Here is a 20082-nt window from a genome sequence, read left to right as displayed (position 1 = left end):
ACAAGAAATGTTCAAAACAGTTTAAAAATACTATAATGTTTTATTGAAGGACATACAAAGATCTCTGTAAGTGGAGAGTCATATCTGAATAAGAAGCCTCAATATATTTTTTAAAAGCCAATTCTCCCCATATTGATCTGTAAACTAAATATGATTTTTATCAAATTCCCAATGGAAATTTTAAATTTAAAAGCTGATTCTCTAGCTTATCTAAAAGAGTAAATGTTTGAAAACAGCCAAGAAAATTTTGTAAAACAACTGTAAGAAAATAAGATTTTGCCCACAAGACACTGAAAAGAACTATAAAACATGGTAAATAGGATAGTGTGGTACTGATCAGGAAAAGATAACTAGAACAGTGGAGTGGAACAGAGTCCATAAAATAATAAGTATAATGGGTTTATACTTAGAGGGTTTCATACATGCTCAAGGTGGCATTTCAAGTCAATGGGAGAAGACTGGATTATTCAATACAAACAGCACAAGGATAACTGGCTATCCATAAATTACTGATGGTTTAAAGATCTAAATGTAAAAAACAAAACAATAAAACTGTAACTATATATATATATATATATATATATAAATAAAGATATATAGTATCTTTATAAACTTTGGGTAGGAAAGAAATTCCTTGGCCTGAAACAAAACCTAGAAGCCATCCATGATGGGTTGATTAAATTATATAAAGATTAAACACTTCTGTACAGAGCCCTGCCTTTATGTACATCCTTCTCCCCTAGGAATTCCTAGGATAGCAATAGCACCGGGTGGCAGAAGAGAGCTGGGAGGGAAGTATAGGGAGTCCGAGAAGGGCACCCAGAAGTCTTTTGCTATGCTTTGCTTTGCTTTGATCCTGGGCATTGCTCCCTGCTCAGAAAAGCACAGTGGATTTTCCACCTGGAGTTTTGATAGGTTTTTAAAATGTATTCCTAGCTCCTAGTATTTTAATTTTAAATGAATTTAAATGAAATAAAAATTCATTTATACCCTCCCACAAACACCAACATAACTTCCATATAGCAAAAAAGACCATAAAGTTAAAAGATGAATGACACACTGAGAGAGAATATTTGCAAAATGGGCAACAAAGGGTTATTATTCATAATCTATAAAGAGTTCTTTTAAACAATAAGAAAAAGAAAATAACCAAAAAAGAAAAATAGGCCAAGGATATGAATAGGCAATTCAGTGAGAAATACAAATTGCCAATAAACAAATAAGCATATGTTTAACTTCACTACTCATCAGAGAAATGCAAATCAAGTAAGATGGCTTCTTAACCTATCTGTATACCAGGGAGGGATGGGACGGTGTAGTCAGGAGGGAGGCAAGCAGGCAGTATGGGGGTGCACTGTCTGGAGAGAATTTATTTTTTAATTTTTTTGGCCGAGCTGCGAGGCATAGAGGATCTTAGTTCCCCGACCAGGGATGGAACCCGCGCCCTCTGCAGTGGAAGCTCGGATTCTTATCCACTGGACCACCAGGGAAGTCTCTGGGGAGAATTTTTTAAAAATAATAAAACGTATCATTATGCTCCAGCAATTCTAAAATATGTCACTAGTAAAATGTCCTTTTTCTGTTCCAGGATCCAATCTCTTATACCACGCTGTGTTGAGTTGTCATGTTTCCTTATTATTTTCCAATATGTGACGGAGTCTTAGTCTCTCCTAATTTCTCAGGACATTGACACTTTTGAAGAGTACTGCTCAAGTTTTCTTTGTTTTCTGTTTTTTTTGGTGACCTATAAATCCTATTATTCTTTTATTATTAAAAATTATTCCAGGATCAAACACAACTGAAACTGTGAACTCCCTGAGTGCAGAAACAGTATCTTTTCACCTTTCCATCCTGGTCATCAAGCATAGTGCCTGACGTACATCAAGGTCTCAGTAAATGTTTGCTAAATGAATGGATGAACCAACACTTGGTTCAGCTCCTTGTCCGTTATAACTCCTAGAATATTATCTGCCAATGTTAATCTCATTGTTAGTGTAGTTTGTTTTGGTTTAAGTTGCTTTTGCTACTTAACGACTACAAATCTTTCCTAACTGAAGACTGTATGAGGAGGAGACATCAACATTTTCTGGCCATTCGAGTGTCAATTCGATTAAATAAACATTTATTGAGTTCTTACTACATTAACAAAGTCTAGAAAGATAAATAAGATATGATCCCTACTCTTAAGATACTTACATTTTAGTGGAGGGTATATAGTTGTACACAATAGATATAATACAAGGCAGGATATGATAAATCCAAAGAGCTATAGGAGCACAAAGAAAAGAGTGACTAATTATCAGTGGACCATGGGAAAGATCATCCAGTGACCACCCAATTCATCCCAGACAGTATGTCAAGGCTCCAGCCCTTACCTATGGCTGGTGTCTGTCTGGCCTGGTCTTCTACACACTTACATCTTACAGGGATCCAGAGAGGGCAGCTGAAGCCACAGTAGCTGGCTGGTTGAGGATTCAAGGATCCTGGTTCCCAACCCTCTCTTTCATCTTAAAATAACTAATATGTATCTCTGTCAAATGTCTCCTAGTTTAGGGCCTGATCCAGAAGATACACCCAGAATTACCCAAATGCTTGATTTGGAATTATACCTTTGCTTTGACTCTTCAAACTAGTAAAGATTCAAAATGATTAGCATGAGATGGATATTAAAAAATCTTTTTAGATTTGCAATAATATTCATGCACTACAATCTGTTGAAACAACCAAGCCAAAAGAACCAGTGATCTAATTCTGGTTACTGCAGGTAATAAGTTCTCAGCTTCATTGGCAACAGATGCTAATTATAGCAAAGAAATCAAAGGTGAAGGCAGACATTGAGGTGAAGAAAACATGCATTGTTTGGTCACTGCTTCTTCTGTGCATCCTTAAAGTGGAAACAAATTTGGCTTTTACGAAGCTACCTCCAGTTTAACTATTTTTAATTTTCTAATTTCTGAAATAGAGAAGACTGAGATTAGCAAACAAGCATTATCTTGTTTTTTTTTTTAAATGTTTCAGAAACGGTGCTATTTTCAGATTCTGTTAATTTAATGACAGTAGACAAATCACAGTGAGTAAACAGGTCAAGAACCTGAGAAGGCTGAATGATAAAATTAAAACATTCACTCGTGTTTAACAGTCTGCGTATGCCTGCCAAGCATGGTGAGTGTTTATGGTTCACTGGACTGGACTGTATGCCAGACACTTCAAAGAACATTCCAGAGAGATGGGCTGACTTACTGGAAGTTGAAAGGCTCAAACTCCACAGTTTGTCTTTTTTTTTTTTTAACTTAAGAGTTTTTATTATGAAATATTTAGACGTTTTACAGGACAACTAATCCAGTTTCTACAACAAGTCAATGACATAAATTTTTTTAAAGGAAAAAAAGAAAAAGGAAAAAAGGAGGGCTTCCCTGGTGGCGCAGTGGTTGGGAGTCTGCCTGCCAGTGCAGAGGACAGGGGTTGGAGCCCTGGCCGGGGAAGATCCCACATGCTATGGAGCAGCTGAGCCCGTGCACCACAACTGCTGAGCCCACGTGCCACAACTACTGAGGCCTGCGCACCTGGAGCCCGTGCTCCGCAATGGGAGAGGCCACGACAGTGAGGGACCCGTGCACCGCGACGAGGAGTGGCCCCCGCTCGCCGCAGCTGGAGGGAGCCCACGCGCAGCAAAGGGGACCCAACACAGCCAAAAATAAATTAAAAAAAAAAAAAAAAGCAGTGACTTGTATTAAAAGAGACTTAAAAGGTCTAAGATGGCGTGGATCTTATTTAGATTCTGATTTGAACAAACCAACTATAAAAAGACATTTTTTGAGACATTAAAGAAATTTGGTTATAGAATTGGTATTAGATGTTAGCAATAAATCTTTATGTTTTGTGAATATGGCTTTGTGGTATGTAAGAAAATGTTTATATTTTAGAGTTGGAGCCTTAACATATGAAGGGACAAAATTACATACTTGGGATTTGCTTTTAAATACTTCAGCAAAGGAAGAAAAACAAGTGACAGATGAAGTAAATGTCAGCAAACTTAATATTCATCGAGTAACTGAGTAATTCCCAAGGTAATGGGAATTTATTATACTCTTCTCTTTTTACATAAGTTTCAAATTTTCAAAATAAAAACTTTTTACAGGACTTCCCTGGTGGTGCAGTGGTTAAGAATCCACCTGCCAATGCAGGGGACATGGGTTCGAGCCCTGGCCCAGGAAGAACCCACATGCCACGGAGCAACTAAGCCCGTGCGCCACAACTACTGAGCCTGCGCGCCTAGAGCCCGTGCTCCGCAACAAGAGAAGCCACCGCAATGAGAAGCCCGCGCACCGCAACGAAGAGTAGTCCCCGCTCGCTGCAACTAGAGAAAGCCCGCACGCAGCAACGAAGACCCAACACAGCCAAAAATAAATTAATTAAAAAAAAAACCCAGAAATAAAAGGCCATATACACATGTGTACATACACACACACAGACACACACACTTCTTTAAAAAAAAAAAAACTTTTACAAAATACCCACAAACTTTAAATTGGGGGTGGGGTTATGGTTATAAATCTAGACCTTCCAGGCCTGTGAAGATAGTTATTTACAAACTGTATAAGCAATTCTTTTATTTTTTTTAAAATTTATTTATTTCAGCTGCACCAGGTCTTAGTTGCAGCACGTGGGATCTTTGCTGTGGCATGTTTAGTCGCAGCATGCGGACTCTTAGTTGTAGCGTGCATGTGGGATCTAGTTTGCCGACCAAGGATCAAACCCGGGTCCCCTGCATTGGGAGCGCAGTCTTACCCACTGGACCACCAGGTAAGTCCCTGTATAAACAATTCTTTACAGCTGAAGTTACTTTAAGTCTTTTATTTGCCATTGTGGTTTTTAAACTCTCTGACAAGAGGGAAAAATAATCTGAGGTCACAAAAACCTTCATTTGCCAAAGTTGCCCTGAATGGTATCCCTGCTTCCACGCCTGACCTTGTCTACTCGTTCTCCACCTACTAGCTGGAGTTATATTTAAAACCATAAGTACAGTCATCTCACTCTCTGCTGAAACCCTTCAATGGATTCCAATTCCTGGAGTAAAATCCAAAGCTCTCCCAAGGCTCACGCAGGCCCGCATGAGCCAGTGCCTGTGGGTCTCTCCTGTCTCCTCTTGGCCACTTATCCGCACTCACTATGTTCCCACCTCGCTGGCTTCTGTCGCCCTCCAGTGGCCAAGGTCTGTCCTGGCCCGTGACCATCCCAGAGCTCGTCATTCCTCTTGGAACACCCTCCCCACCCATTGTTTTCTCCCTTATGGAAACGGTTCTTTTCTCTTTTATCAATTTTCACAATTTATTAGGGTTTATTAGCTTTGTGTCTATTTTTCCCACTCTTCTCCATGTGTATTCTGTTTACCACTGTGCAGCCAACAACATTCAACTTTTGTTGAATTAGCTAAGAAACATTTTTACTAAGCTTCCGGTCCTGTTAAGTATCATATCAATCTTGAAATTTAGTTTTGGAATATTGGAAAAAGGGAATATGGTGAATATTATCCAAAAAGTTAACTTAGGGACTTCCCCGGCGGTCCGGTGGTTAAGACTCCACGTGTCCAATGCAAGGGGAGTGGGTTCGATCCCTGGTTGGGGAACCCACGTGCCACAGGGCACGGCCAAAAAAATTAAAAAATAAAAAAAGGTTAACCTAAACTTCAGAGGAATTAGGGTTGAGGGACCAGGGGGAATTTAAGAGGAAAAATATCAGAGTATAGCAAGTGATGAGTAGGCTGCAGAGCAATACCTTACACAGGGGAGATGCTGATGCCACTGTGATTCCAGGTGTTTGAATTCATGAACTTCCCTTTCCCTGGGATACCGTTTCCACTCAGCCAGTGCCCTAACTTCCATCCTAGGTCTCTGCTGTGCAGTGAAGCACAGCCCTCACTAATGGGAGGGATCAGGGGATGGGATCCAGACAACTGACCAGAATCTCTCACTTCCACGTCAAGGAGCAAAGTTGGTAGAATACATGCAAAGATACACAGCTTTATAATCATAGGGAGGTTTTAACACACTTCTCTAAAAATTGAAAGCTCATACATATATAATTTGAATAAGACAGTTAAAAAATATGAGCTAGAGGGGCAAGATAGGGGTAGGGGATTAAGAGGTACAAACTACTATGTATAAATAAGCTACAAGGAAACAGTGTACACCCCAGGGAATATAGCCAATATTTTATAATAACTTTCAATGGAGTATAATCTATAAAAATATTGAATCACTATGATATACACCTGAAACTAATATAATGTTGTAAATCAACTATACTTCAATAATAAAAAAATATGAGCTAGTGGACTATATATATAACTGTACAACCATATGATTATTTTTAAAATTTAACACTTCCTGTTGCTTATGATGTGCCAGGCACTGTTGTAAGTCGTTTATAGCTATTGGCTCATTTAAAGAATTAAAGAGTATACATTCTTTCCCAGGTTATATGGAACATTTGTAAAAGTGATCAAGTACTGGATTACAAAACAAGTCTCAACAAATAACCAAAATTCAGTATCTACAGATCTAATCATTATGTAGTAAAAGGACAAAAACATGTAAGACAGCAGGTTCCCTGACAAAGGCAAGGGAAGGCAGGGAGGGAAGGGAGGGGATGGTTGAGGAGGGGGAGTTTAGCTCTACCTACACGTTTTATTTGAGAGAAAGCAGGGAAGGAAGGAAAGAGAGGGAGGGAGGGAAATTTATCTTAAATGGCTCAGAAAAAAAAAATCTGCCTATGTAATATAGAGAGATGAAGATAAGCAAATGTGAAATATTAACACCTGGAAAACTGTGAAGGGTGTACGGGAATTCTTTGTAACATTCTTCCCAGTTTTTCTAAAAGTCTGAAAGGAAGTCAAAATTTTAAAAAGTTATAGCAATTATGGCAATCTCAGTTTACGGGTAAACGAGTGTCACATCTTCCTTACGTAAGTTCATAATTAAAAGATAAAAAGAAAACATTTAAATCAAGCACAGCAAATCATTTATAAGAAGAGCCCCTCGAGGGCTTCCCTGGTGGCGTAGTGGTTGAGAATCTGTCTGCCAATGCAGGGGACACGGATTCGAGCCCTGGTCTGGGAGGATCCCACATGCCGCGGAGCAACTAGGCCCGTGAGCCGCAACTACCGAGCCTGCGTGTCTGGAGCCTGTGCTCCGCAACAAGAGAGGCCACGATAATGAGAGGCCCGCGCACCGCGATGAAGTGGCCCCCGCTTGCCGCAACTAGAGAAAGCCCTCGCACAGAAACGAAGACCCAACACAGCCAATAAATAAATAAATAAATAAATAAAAATTAAAAAAAAAAGAATAGCCCCTCGTGTCAGAAGAGAGGAGGCCATCATTCACCCACAGAAGGCTGCCTTTGAGCCAATGAAGCACGGTGCTGTCCGGGCCTCTGTAAGCAGAGGGGCCCAGAGGTTGGTCCCCACTCTCCTCTGGAGCTGGTGGCCCCGTGCAGGGAACGATCTAGCTGACTCTTCGGCCCTGACTCTGCATCCCACTTATCTACAGTTGGCGGTTTTTCTCTATGACAGGATAAATAAATTAATAAACATTAAAACACACCTAAAATCCGTCTACCCATGACTTAGTTTCTGTGCGTGTATGCCAAGGTTGTTCAGCTGGTATTTATATGATGCTGCTGTAAACAAAGCACTGTACTTTATATAGTAGAAAAGTATAAAAATAAATACAAGACTTGGCAAATGCTCGCCCCCAAAACCACAAGCTAACAGCGGAAGGAAAGGCACGAGTGCCTGTGTGTGCCAGAGGTTACAGGGTCCACTTTCGGTTTTGCTGGCTCATTTCATTTTCATACCAATTCTGTGAAGTAGATTTCATTATTCCTATTTTATAGATGCGGAAGCCCAGAAAAGTTATTAACTAGCCCCAAATTGCACAACTACTAAGTGACAAAACCAGGAGTTTACCTCAGGTCTGACTCCAAAGTCCATGCTCTTTCTACATCACTAAGTTTATAAAAGTCACAAAAACATAAATACTGTAAGATTTCATTTACTCAAACTCTCTTGGGGATTTCTCTCAAACTCTCTCAGAGTTTCATGCTGGATAGATGACTAAGTGAAAGGGTATCCTCTAGGACAAAGAGCATTGTTCAAAACCTTCCAAGGCTAGAGCAGAGAATACTCCAGAAGCCTCTGGGGAAGAGGCTTTTTCTCCCTGTGTTTCTTTGCCCTCTTGGGCTTTTGGCATTTGAAGCCCAGCACACCTGGTGTCTAACTGACAAGGTTCTTCCTGAAAGCTCCAACAAAGATCACTTTTGCCTTTTTGCTCCCTCAAAGTACAAATGAGATAAACCGATAATTTGGAAATAATTTTAGTACATATTAAGGGAACACAAAACAAGAAATATTTACAGAAACTACAACAAGCATAAAAATAGTTGGATTTCCAACACAGTTTTCTGATACCAGATCGGGCCCCCATCCAGTCCTGAAAGTAACAACACTGAACCTTGGTCCTAAAGGGAGGTACCACTGCAGACTGTTTCTCATCTCATTACTCAGCATTTTATTATCTCCCGGCCAGCTGGCTCTCAGTATTTATCTTGTCCTCTAATGATTCATTCTACATATGGAAATATGTAACCTCCCTGAATTTTAGATTCCTCATCTGTATAAAGTGGGAATAATAAAATATCTAACTCATAGAGCTCAAATGGGGAGATCACGTAGGTATAATGGCACATAGTAAGCTCTATTATTTTTCTTTTCTTCCATCCCTGCACATATGCTGCATCATCATCACCATCCTTACAGTAATTATAGCTAATGGTTGAGCACTTACTATGTCCCTGGCACTGTTCTAAGTACTTGACATGCATTGACTAATTTAATCCATACCACAATCTTATGAGGTACAATAGGTACAATGACCACCTTCATTTTAGGAAGACACTGAGGCACTAAGAGGTCAAACAAGTTGCCCAGGTTCAAAAGCTGGGGCTCAATCTAGCCAGTCGGGCTCCAGAGCCAGTGCTTCTATCGCCACGCTATACCACATACACAGTGGACCCTGCTGTGCTGAAAGTTAGCCATTTAGACCGACGTGGATCCCTCCACTCAGTTTGCCTTTCTGGTCCGTCTTCATCCCCAACCAGGGGATATATATAAGCTGACACTAGAGCAAGAAGAGGTAGAAATGAGGAAACTTTAAAAAAAGGGCCTACGAGTATATCCAATCATATACAGAGATACCATTTATGATTAAAGGAGCAGCTACTTCATAATCTTCAATATTGTTTGAATTCTTAGAGCAGGCATTTAATACTTCCAAAATCAATAAGGAACATGTATACAGGTAGATTCATTTAGGGGAAAAAAATTACCAAGGATAAGTAACTTCCAAAGTTAGGAAGAAGGGATTGCATATAGGAGGGAGTTTTTTGGTTTGTTGTTTATTTTAAGGTCAGTTAAACTGCATTAAAACAATAACTTATCAGTAAATAGTGAATATTTTCCCCTATCATTAGGACAGTGATTAAGAATGGGGGTTAAGAGCAGATATGGACTGAATTCCAGCAACACTACTTTACTAGTTGTTCAAACTTCTGTGTTTTCTCATCTATAAATGGGAATAATGATACCTATCATCTCGGGATACTGTTAGGCTTAAGTAAGACAGTATAATTAAGGTGCTTGGTACAGTGTCAGATGCACCACGAGTACTCAAAATATTTTCCTTTTTACAACATCACAGTAATGGCTGAAGAGTATCCTATGGCTGTGCCAGGATTCATTTAACCAGTCCCACATTGTTAAACATTTGGATCATTTTCAATATTATCAATAATAGAAACAACAGAAAAATTTCCTATACAGTTCCGGTTATTTATTTAGTCTTAAATCCTATAAGTGATTTGATGGATCAAAGAATATCAACCTTGTAAACTTGTGACACACATTATTAAATTATTGATCAATATATAGTTTTACCAAGTGAATCTCTATGTTGAAGGTGATCTAGTCAACTCTTGCCAATAGTAGACATTATTTTAAAGAAATACACTAATATGCAGGCCCCCCAAAATAACATGTTGTTATTTTACTTATTTATTAGACATTTCAATTTCTTCCTTTGTTATATTACAAAGCTCTTAGCCTCTAAATTAACTTAAAGTATGAGATTGGCAGAAAAATAGAAAAATAATTGGAATGGGTAAAAAAATTTAACATAGCATACTACAGACATGGCATTTCAAGTCATTTATGAGCAGAATTTTTCCAATGGTTTTCAAAGTACTCCCTGGAGCCTCCCCTGTAGGGAGGGTGGGAATGGGGGTAGGGAGCGTTGCCAGGTTGCAATAACTCTCATCCTTCCACATTTGAACCAAATTTAACTGTTTTACATATTGAACTTATTGGTAAGTTGATCTGCAGGGTTCTGGACCTGAAAACAAAACCAAAAACACATTTAATGCAAGGTTTGGGGACAACTGGTATTCTGCAATATAAAATAAAGAGATAAATTAAAAAGTTGAATCTCTCCCTCACATCATATACAAAAATACACATTAACTGGATTAAAGCATTAAATGGAAAAAACCTCCATATACTACCAGAAAATATGGACAAACAATAAACTTTTTCAAGCACACTCATAAAAGTAGATCATAATGAGGGGCACTATTTGCCTGTGTTGGTTTTTCCTAAAGTGTGTGCCTCTGACACAGATTCAAAATGGTTCTGTAGCCAAAGAAGTGTGGAAATGCTACATTGTCAATAGTAAGGCCAAGGGGTGCCTTAGGTCATTACCTCTATCAGCATGCCCAAACCAACCCCAAAATATATACTCTAAGTAAAACCAAAAAAAAAAGAATAAATAAATAAAACAGTGTGCAAAGAAAACAAATGTAACCTAGGATCTTGTGCTGTCAGCAGACTCTGGTCACTAAGCCCTTCCTCTCCCTAGACATTCCAGAGCTATCACTGCTGCTCTCTGGAAAGAGTCATGTTGTCATCAGGATAGAAAGGCTCTGAGAAGTCCTACGGCAGAAAAAGAAGAAAACTTAGTTTACTCAACATTTCCTAAACTCATTTGACTGTAGAACCTTTCCCTCAACGATACCTATTAATATCCATAGAATTTGTGGAGCACACCTTAGCAAATGCCAGGCTATATGAAAATTAATCTTCGAATGGGAAAATGCTGGCTGAGGCATCCTTGTCGAGGATATACTGTCCATTTATCACTCTCCCATGTTGTGATTTGCTGACATCTAATGCTGATGCTTTAATTTAGTACACACACACAATTTCTTCAGTATACTGCTGCCCACTGATGTAAAACGCACCCCCTTGCAGACTGCCTTGGATTTAATTTCTTGTATGTCATCATTACGATGTATTTATATCTTGGAATACTATGAATTTACATACATGATTCACAGGGCTAAAAAAGTATGCTGGCTTATACTTTTGCTCTACTCTCGCCTATTAAAATATCTTATGAAACTATACATATGAAAAATGTGTCAAGTACTTCTTGCTCTGACTTTTTGTGTCATATTCATGGAAAGAAATGAATGAGACTGTGTTGAGGGCATAAAGCTAGAAGGTTCAGAGACAGGGGTCAGGCTATTCTACAAAAACTCAAAATTGCTACTGCAATGAAGATACAAATGTTCCTTTTAGTAAATTCTTGAACTTTCTTTTACCCTTCAGGTTCTAAATTGAGGGAAAAGAAAAAGAAAGAAAAGGCAACGTTGATATAACCGCAGTGATAAGCATTCTCCTGCTCCAAGGACAGTGGTTATTTCATCCAGCCATTTAAAATTAATGTAAATTTAAACTGCAAAATGTTCGGTTTGTGAGTATTAAGATTCAACTTCTGGTCTACATTAAATGTGTCTCTGTATGTTTAATAATGTCAGTGCAAATGATACCTGTTTGCACAAAGTATTAATAACTTCCAAGATTTTTGCTTCTAGTTCAAGATAATCAGATCTCATATGTTCATAAAAATTCTGGTGCTACAAAATCCTGGAGTGTCAATTTTAATTGAGGATCAATTGATAACTCTGTAAAGCAGCTTATTCACTGTAAGATGGGGTCATTATTTTTGAGTATTTGAAATCTGAATTAAATAGTATCTAATCTAATTATTGATGGGAACCAAAAACCAATTCCTCACTGTGGCTTTACTAGTTCACTTACAGCTACTAAGTTGTTGCGAATATATGTACGTGTATGTGTGTTTTGTGCAATTTCCGCTTCTAACTGGAATGTGGCATTGACAGTTAAAGTGCTGATTCTTTAGAGTTTGGCATGTCTAGGCTACTGTGTGAAGTGAAATCTTTGTTCATACATTGTGTCATGATGTCCTTTGGCTTTCAACTGATCCAAACAAAATCCTAAACTCAATGTGAACTCAGCACTAAAAAGTTCATGTTTTAAGGTGCTCATTTGGAAAATCATAAATAATATTACCTTGCTTTAGATTAGTATCAGAATGATAATTTTTTTTTTAATCTTGTAGAGAATTTGTGGATTTTCTATGAACATACGATTGGATCTCAGGCTGAGAAACTGCCATGGACGATAGCCATTCATTCATTCAACAGTATTTATTGAGGCTACTGTGTGCCTGGCACAGGGAATCCAACAATCAACAAACTGCCTGCCCTTATGAACAGCCTTACAGTCTAATGGGGAAGGAGGACAACAGACAAGTAATTATATAATTTCAGATAGTGATTCGTGCTGTAAAGAAAGTGAGGAGGATAAGGGAATGGAGAGTGAAAAGGACAGAAGTGCTGTTTTAGAGAGGTTGGCAGGAATGGCATCTTGTTGGAGCTGACATCTGAGCAGATACCTAAATGAATATTTTCCGGGAAGGTTTTCCAGGTAGAAGAAGAGCAAGTGCAAAAGCCTTGAGACAGGAATGTACTTGGAGGGTCTGAGTACCAATAACGTGGCTAGTGTGGCTGAAACGTAAGTCAGGGAAATAATGTCAGAGAAGTAGCCAGGGGCCAGATCACGCGGGGTCCAGGGGCCGATCACACGGGGTCCAGGTGCCAGATCACACGGGGTCCTATAATTTTGTAGTAATGACTTTGGTGGTTGTTAGGGAAAAAAATGGGATGGATTGCAGAAAGCATGCTTTAGATAGAAAAGAAGTGGAACTCCTGTCTCTGAAAATCTTTTTTTATTTTTCCTTTTAAAATCAACTTTAGGGCTTCCCTGGTGGCGCAGTGGTAGAGAATCTGCCTGCCAATGCAGGGGACACAGGTTCGAGCCCTGGTCTGGGAAGATCCCACATGCCGCGGAGCAACTAGGCCCGTGAGCCACAACTACTGAGCCTGCGCGTCTGGAGCCTGTGCTCCGCAACAAGAGAGGCCGCGATAGTGAAGAGGCCCGCACACCACGATGAAGAATGGTCCCCGCTCGCCGCAACTAGAGAAAGCCCTCGCACAGAAACGAAGACCCAACACAGCCAAAAATAAATATAAAAATAAATAAATAAAATAATTTAAAAAATCAACTTTATTGAGGTATAATTTACATACAACAAATGCGCGCATTTTAAGAGGTCAGATGAGTTTTGGCAAATGTATATATCCCTGTCACCATCACCAGAATCAAGATAAAGAATATTTCCATCAGCCTCAAAAGTTCCCTTGTTCCCTTTTGCAGTCAGTGCTCACCCCCTGACCCCCACCAGAGCCAGGAACTCACTGGAATTGGGGACTCATTATTTGTAATGTGGGCTTTAAGGACCTAGATCTGTGCTGCCCGATAATGGTGGCCACTAGCCACATGTGGCTACTTTAATTGAATTTAAATCAAATTAAATGAACAATTCAGTCCCTCAGTTGCACTAGCCATATTTCAAGGGCCTAATAGCCACATGTGGCTAGTGGTTGCCATATTGGACAGGACGGCCATGGGACTTTTCCATCGTTGCAGACAGTTTTATTGGGCAATGCTGAGATGTCACCCTGGTGGAATGTGACCTTCACCACATGGAGGTAGGCCAAGCAGTCTGAAAACTGAGTAAGCCATACATGTCACAACACCCAGCTTTATATTACTATCTGTGTTTATTACCTTTATCGCCAAGTAATTAATAAAGCCATGCTTGGGCCAGGGTGTTTAAGGAGAATGGTATGATGATGGCAACAGTAACTATGGAGTTGTTCATTGCATAGAAATTCTTTCTCCATTACTAAGTTCCAAGGATGTCCTATTTTTATTAAGGACATGCCTTTATAACTCATAAGGCACAATCTTGTTTTAAGTAAAATTAAACTTCAAAATCATAGTCTTACTAAATCTATGTGTGTGTGTGTGTGTGTGTGTGTTTTGGAAGGGGGGATTCTAAAGCAAATATGCTGAAATAGAAACATTTGTTAAAACTAGTAGTGGTTTTTATATTATTTTTCTGTACACTCTTGAATGCTTGAAATATTTTTTTAAAAGTAGGCTTTCATTTTAAATGTTGGACAAGAATATTTAATGTTATCAAGATTGTTCATGATGTGATTAAAGAATACAGGTTAAGGACTTCCCCTGTGGTCCAGTGGCTAAGACTCTGCGCTCCCAATGCAGGGGGCCCAGGTTCAATCCCTGGTCAGGGAACTAGATCCCACATGCCGCAACTAAGACCCGGTGCAACCAAATAAATATAAATAAATAAAATATTAAAAAAAAAAAAAAAGAATACAGGTTAAAAACAGTATGCACAGTAGTATAGCATAACGGTCAGAATAGCCTAAGAGTCAGTAATAGCATAATAGTTACATGTACTCTGGAGCCAGACTACTTGGTTTTAATCTTAATTATGTCACTTATTAGCAATGACACATTGAGTAAGTTACTTAACTTCTCTGCGCCTCAGTTTCCTTATCTGTAAAATAAAAATGATAAGAATAGTACCTGGCTCATAAAGATATTATAAGGATTAAGTAAATATATGTAAGGATCCTGGTGCACAGCAGATACTCAGTAAGTGGTAACAGCTGTTATGATAAGGCTGAGGATGAGGATGATACAATTTTGGTTTCTTAAAAAAGGATACTCCCCCTCCCCCCTTCTTGTTTTAGAAAAAAAGAACTTGAACAGTCCATCAAAAATGTTAACAACTGTAACCTCTAATTGATAACAGACTTATTTTAATTTTCTTCTCTTTTACTTATAGACATTCCACGTCAAGTAATTCTTTTTGTACTTAAAACAATAGAAACACAGAAACAAAATCTTGGCTTTAAGCCCTTCCCCAAAAGTGCCCTACTGTCTGGTAAGCAGTGATTTTCAAAGTGTGATCTTTGGACCAATAGCATCAGCAGAACCAGACAACTTGCTAGAAATGCAAATTCTCAAGGTCCACCCCAGATGTACTCATTCTGGAGTGGAGACCAGCAATCTGTTTTAGCTTTATATTCGATTCTGATGCTCACTAAAGTTTGAGAACTACTGTGCTAAGGCATAACTTGTAGCTCTGTACTTGACCTCTCTCACCTTTATACAGTGATAAATACTGCCAATCATTCTTCCTCAAATACTCTGCAACTCTTGTTCACAATGTCCTCTTTCCACCCTTGGACATACCTTCTTCGTGAGCCTTTTGAGAGCTATTGCTCCTCCCTATCCTCAGTTACTGCCTGGCAATAGAAAATGCAAATGCCTTCTGGAGGCAGGCAGGTAATTTATCTCAAGCAGGCCTGGTGTACGACCTTAAAGAGTGAAGTGCTGGCCACTGCCCAAAGATGTTCACAATTTTTTGAAAAGTTAAACTGCTGCTGGCCAAACAAAAACACATCTAAGCCAAGTTTGGCTACTGGCCACCATTTACACTCGCTTCTTGGCTAATTCTCTCTCAAATCACTAAGCAGCTATGATGTAGTGGAAAGAGTGAGTGCTGAACATAGAAGAAAACCTTGATTTGAAGCCCAGCTCTGCTACTTGCTAGCAGGGTGGTAATAATGATAATAATGTTAACCTCTCAGAGTTAAATCTTCTCACCTGTATAATAAGGACAATACTACCTATCTCACGGGATTGTTTTAAAGATTAAGATAATATACTTAAAAACACCTGCCATATAATAAGTCCTCAATAAATTTTTCATAGCATTTGTGGTATTTAGTTTCTTGTATTGTTTTGATTATATGCTTTATTCTACTTGTACTTATGAACAACTTAGTTTAGCCTATTTATTCTATTAGACTCTAGGCTCCTTTGGGACAGGGATGGCCTTCTGCATCCCTTTAAGCTCCTACAATACCTACTTCAGTAATTAAGTCCCTCTCACATCCACCTCAAGCTTCAACAAAAGCTTGTGATTGTCTGGGGTAGGGATCTGGAGTGACAGAGTCAATTCTCAGTAGAGATGTACATTTCATATGAGAAAGTATGTGGCTTGCTTCTAACAATCCCCAAAGTTATGCTTCCCTTCTTTTTCCAACATAAAAAAGAAAGAACGATGATGGTTATTCTGTTAAGTGGAGGCCTTTTGCTTTTCACAGTTACCAGGTTTGTTAAAAGCAATACAGGGGGCTTCCCTGGTGGCGCAGTGGTTGAGAATCTGCCTGCCAATGCAGGGGACACGGGTTTGAGCCCTGGTCTGGGAAGATCCCACATGCCGCGGGGCAACTGGGCCCGTGTGCCACAACTACTGAGCCTGCGCGTCTGGAGCCTGTGCTCCGCAACAACAGAGGCCGCGACAGTGAGAGGCCTGCGCACCGCGATGAAGAGTGGCCCCCGCTTGCCGCAACCAGAGAAAGCCCTCGCACAGAAACGAAGACCCAACACAGCCAAAAATAAATAAATAAAAAATAAATTAAAAAAAAAAAAGCATTGCCTTGCTTTAAAAAAAAAAAAAAAAAGCAATACAGGATGTTCAGAAGTGCCATACTAGAAATTATGAAGAAAACAGGTTTCAGTTTTAACTTAATTTTGACAATTCAGATACAAGTGATGCTGTGTAGGTATCAGAAGAGCTAACATTAGGTGCCCAGCTCATTCTTCCCATCTGGAATACTGAGGCAAGAACAAGAGCTATTATTTATCCCACAAAGAAGGTTATTAGGCAATTAATATCATGGCATTTGAGGAAGAGGAAGGAAGCATGTGTATCTCACATAAGCAGGTTAGAGGCTTTCTGCACTCCTATGGCTTTATAAGAAACAGAATGTCATATTTTGTCCTAACAAAATTTTCTTTTCCTTACTTTATAGGTACCTAGGCCTAAGTTCCTGTAAAGAATTAATTTCACATATTGAATTTGGCCTGGTTAATTTCATTTTAACATATAATAATATGGTTAACATATTATTTATGTTAGCTTTCTTACTTTCTGAACTTTGTATCTACAGACTCATTAAATAAATGACTTTCAGGTTAAATGATCTAATTTCAGAACTGTTTGAAAACTTACCTCCTCTACCTCCCCCCATTAACTATGCTTTGTACCAGGGTATTTCTATATTTTTCCCTCAAAAGTATAATCCTTAAAAGTAGGACAACTATAGTAACAAATGGGTTTAGGTATCAAATTTAGTTTGGGAAGTATGTTTCTAACTAACCTAGGTTCCATATGGGTAAAGGAACACTGGACCAGTCAAATGGATTGTGCTTGAGAAGCCAGGGAAAGGCTACCCATTTCTTCAGTAGGATAGGAAGTAGTTATTCTGTGAAGGCACAGTTCAGAATGCAATATTCAGACGCAATTTTAAAAATCTATTTCACTGTTCGCATGTATCATCAATAAGGAAAATTTCACTTGGTGGTATTGACATGAAAGTACATGACAGTGTTAGAACTGCACACTTGCTGTTATCTTTCCTGTGCTCTGAGGCTTTCATCATGAGAAAAATACAATTTCACTGCAGGTGTAAATCCTCAGTCACAGTAGAAAATAATCTCCACTTAAAGGGCATATCTAATTTCTCAACTTATAAAGAATTAAAAATCAGTTCCAAGACCACTTGTGTAGTTTACCACCAAACTACTGTCAGAATAGAAATAAACAAAATTTCCTGCATGAATTAATTCTTTAAGAAAAACTTTATTGAAAATTATTCCCTTCAAGATAAATAACATTACCTATCTTGTATGGAAGTAACATTATTTTTGCAGGGGCCAGGTAGAATTGGGCAAGAAAATAATTAACATTTAAAGGATTTCTCGAGACTTCCGTGGCGGTCCAGTGGTTGGGACTGCGCTCTTCCACTGCAGAGGGTGTGGGTTCGATCCCAGGTCGGGGAACTACGATCCCGCATGCCCCACTGCGCGGCCAAAAAACTTAACTTGCTGGTTCACATTATGTAAATGTTGTTGTTCTTATTATTCATGTGATGACCGGTGTGTGAATAGCAGGTGTGGTGCTTGCAGGGAAAGAAAAATAAACCTTTAAAAACAAATAAAGGATTTCTCTTTGACACATATTTCTTTAGAAGAAAATTGTAGATAATAATTAGGTGAAAGGCAGTACTAATACCTTTTAGGAATGTCTATTTTACAGACGATTCATTTCAAAGCATCAAATTCTATTTACTCAAAAAACTTAACAAAGTAAACAGTAGGTTTGGCAGCTACAGAAAACTCGAATGGCCTCATGGACTGCACTGATGTATCTATTTTGTGCCAAATGTTTCAGAAATTTTGAGGCAGTTCACTTATCTAAGGTTTCAGAAAGCAAGAGTTTCCAGAATGATAAGTGAAAGGAGCTGACTGTACAATATTAAAATAATACTAGCTTTCAATTAACATATGAATGTGTTTTGCATGAAGAGGCAGTTGCCTATCACACAAGAAATAAAATAAAGTTCTGTGGCCTCCTTAAGGGTAAACATCCTTACAGCCCCTTGAGTCACTACGGGGAGATCCTGAGGCCTAACAAAAGGTCTGTGCTTAACAGCTCCTTTTTTCTCTTGTAGGAAGTAGTATAAAAAGCACTCTCTGTCTGAGAGATCCTGGTGATTTGACCTTGTACAAATAACTTAATTACTTCTAGTCTGTTTCCATAACTGTAAATGGAGCCAACAATACCTGGTAAAGATATTACAGGTGTGAGGATGAGATGATATATGTGATCATGTTTTGTAAACTATAAAGCAAGAGTAAGGAGAAATTAGTTACTATTTTATATAATACTGTCCTAACATTTCCTGCCTATGTCCCTGTCTGTAAAATGGGTACAGATCTAGGTCCAAAAGCCTGTGAACTTGAGCAAGTCATTTTCTTTCTGGACGTGTGTTTCCTAGCAAGGTTATTATTACATTATGAAGATCAAATGATATCCTGTATGTAAATGCTCTGACAGGCATATATCAAGAACGCAATAAATGATAGCTGTTATTACTCTCTGAGAGTAGGATTGTAAGGATCAAACAATATTATATCTACTTAAAAGGCTTTGAATATGTATTTAAATTCTGTACACATCCAAGGTATTGTTATTTGTACTGTAAACTGCAAAGACGCACATGGAACGAGGAAACAAATGGCGCCTCAATGACTCCCAGTAGAGAGGGGGGAAAAGGCAGAGAGGGGGGAAAAGGCAGAAAAGGGGGCTCAGGAGCCTCGGCGGCTTGTAATAGCGTTGGGAATGAGAAGAGAGGAGTGTGATAGAAGAAAAATAGAAAGAAAAAACTTTTAAAAATACTCTGAGAATCAATTCACTATTCTCCCCCTTTTTCTCTTATGACCTCCAGCCTAGATTAGACCATTTCATTCAACTTCCCATCCCGCCATGTCGCTGGACATTTATTTACTGTACCTTCTTCACTGAGAGCCTTTCATTCCCCTCCCCTTCTAGGAGTCGTGAACTTCAGAACCTCTGCCTCCGACACCCATTCCCTTTAACTCTGTTATTAACCAAGCTTCCCTATATTCTTCTCTCCGCCTAAGGGGGAAGTGAGTCTGGTCGCACCGCAGGGCATCCTAGGAAATGTGGTCTCTCATACTCATTTTGCTTGGGCCCCAGAGTGGGGAAGACGACAGAAGACATACAGTTAAAACTACAACTCCCGGCAGGCAATGTGAGCGACTCTCCGCCTTTCTGCCCCCATTTCGAGTGCCTTCCT

At 39.0% G+C, this 20082-nt stretch overlaps 1 long non-coding RNA gene across 1 annotated transcript; it reads right to left on the bottom strand.

Annotated features, from left to right (window-relative positions):
* Nucleotides 1-10083: 10083 nt before the first annotated feature.
* On the bottom strand, nucleotides 10084-19949 carry LOC133076807 (uncharacterized). Its single transcript, XR_009697618.1, has 3 exons — nucleotides 19776-19949; nucleotides 10914-11041; nucleotides 10084-10445 (listed from the first exon to the last, which is right to left on the bottom strand). It is a non-coding gene; the product is annotated as an uncharacterized LOC133076807 (long non-coding RNA).
* Between the last annotated feature and the right edge of the window lie 133 nt (nucleotides 19950-20082).

Source organism: Eubalaena glacialis, chromosome 17, assembly GCF_028564815.1.
Source record: "Eubalaena glacialis isolate mEubGla1 chromosome 17, mEubGla1.1.hap2.+ XY, whole genome shotgun sequence".
NCBI lineage: Eukaryota > Metazoa > Chordata > Mammalia > Artiodactyla > Balaenidae > Eubalaena > Eubalaena glacialis.
This window is presented reverse-complemented; position numbering and strand designations above follow the sequence as displayed.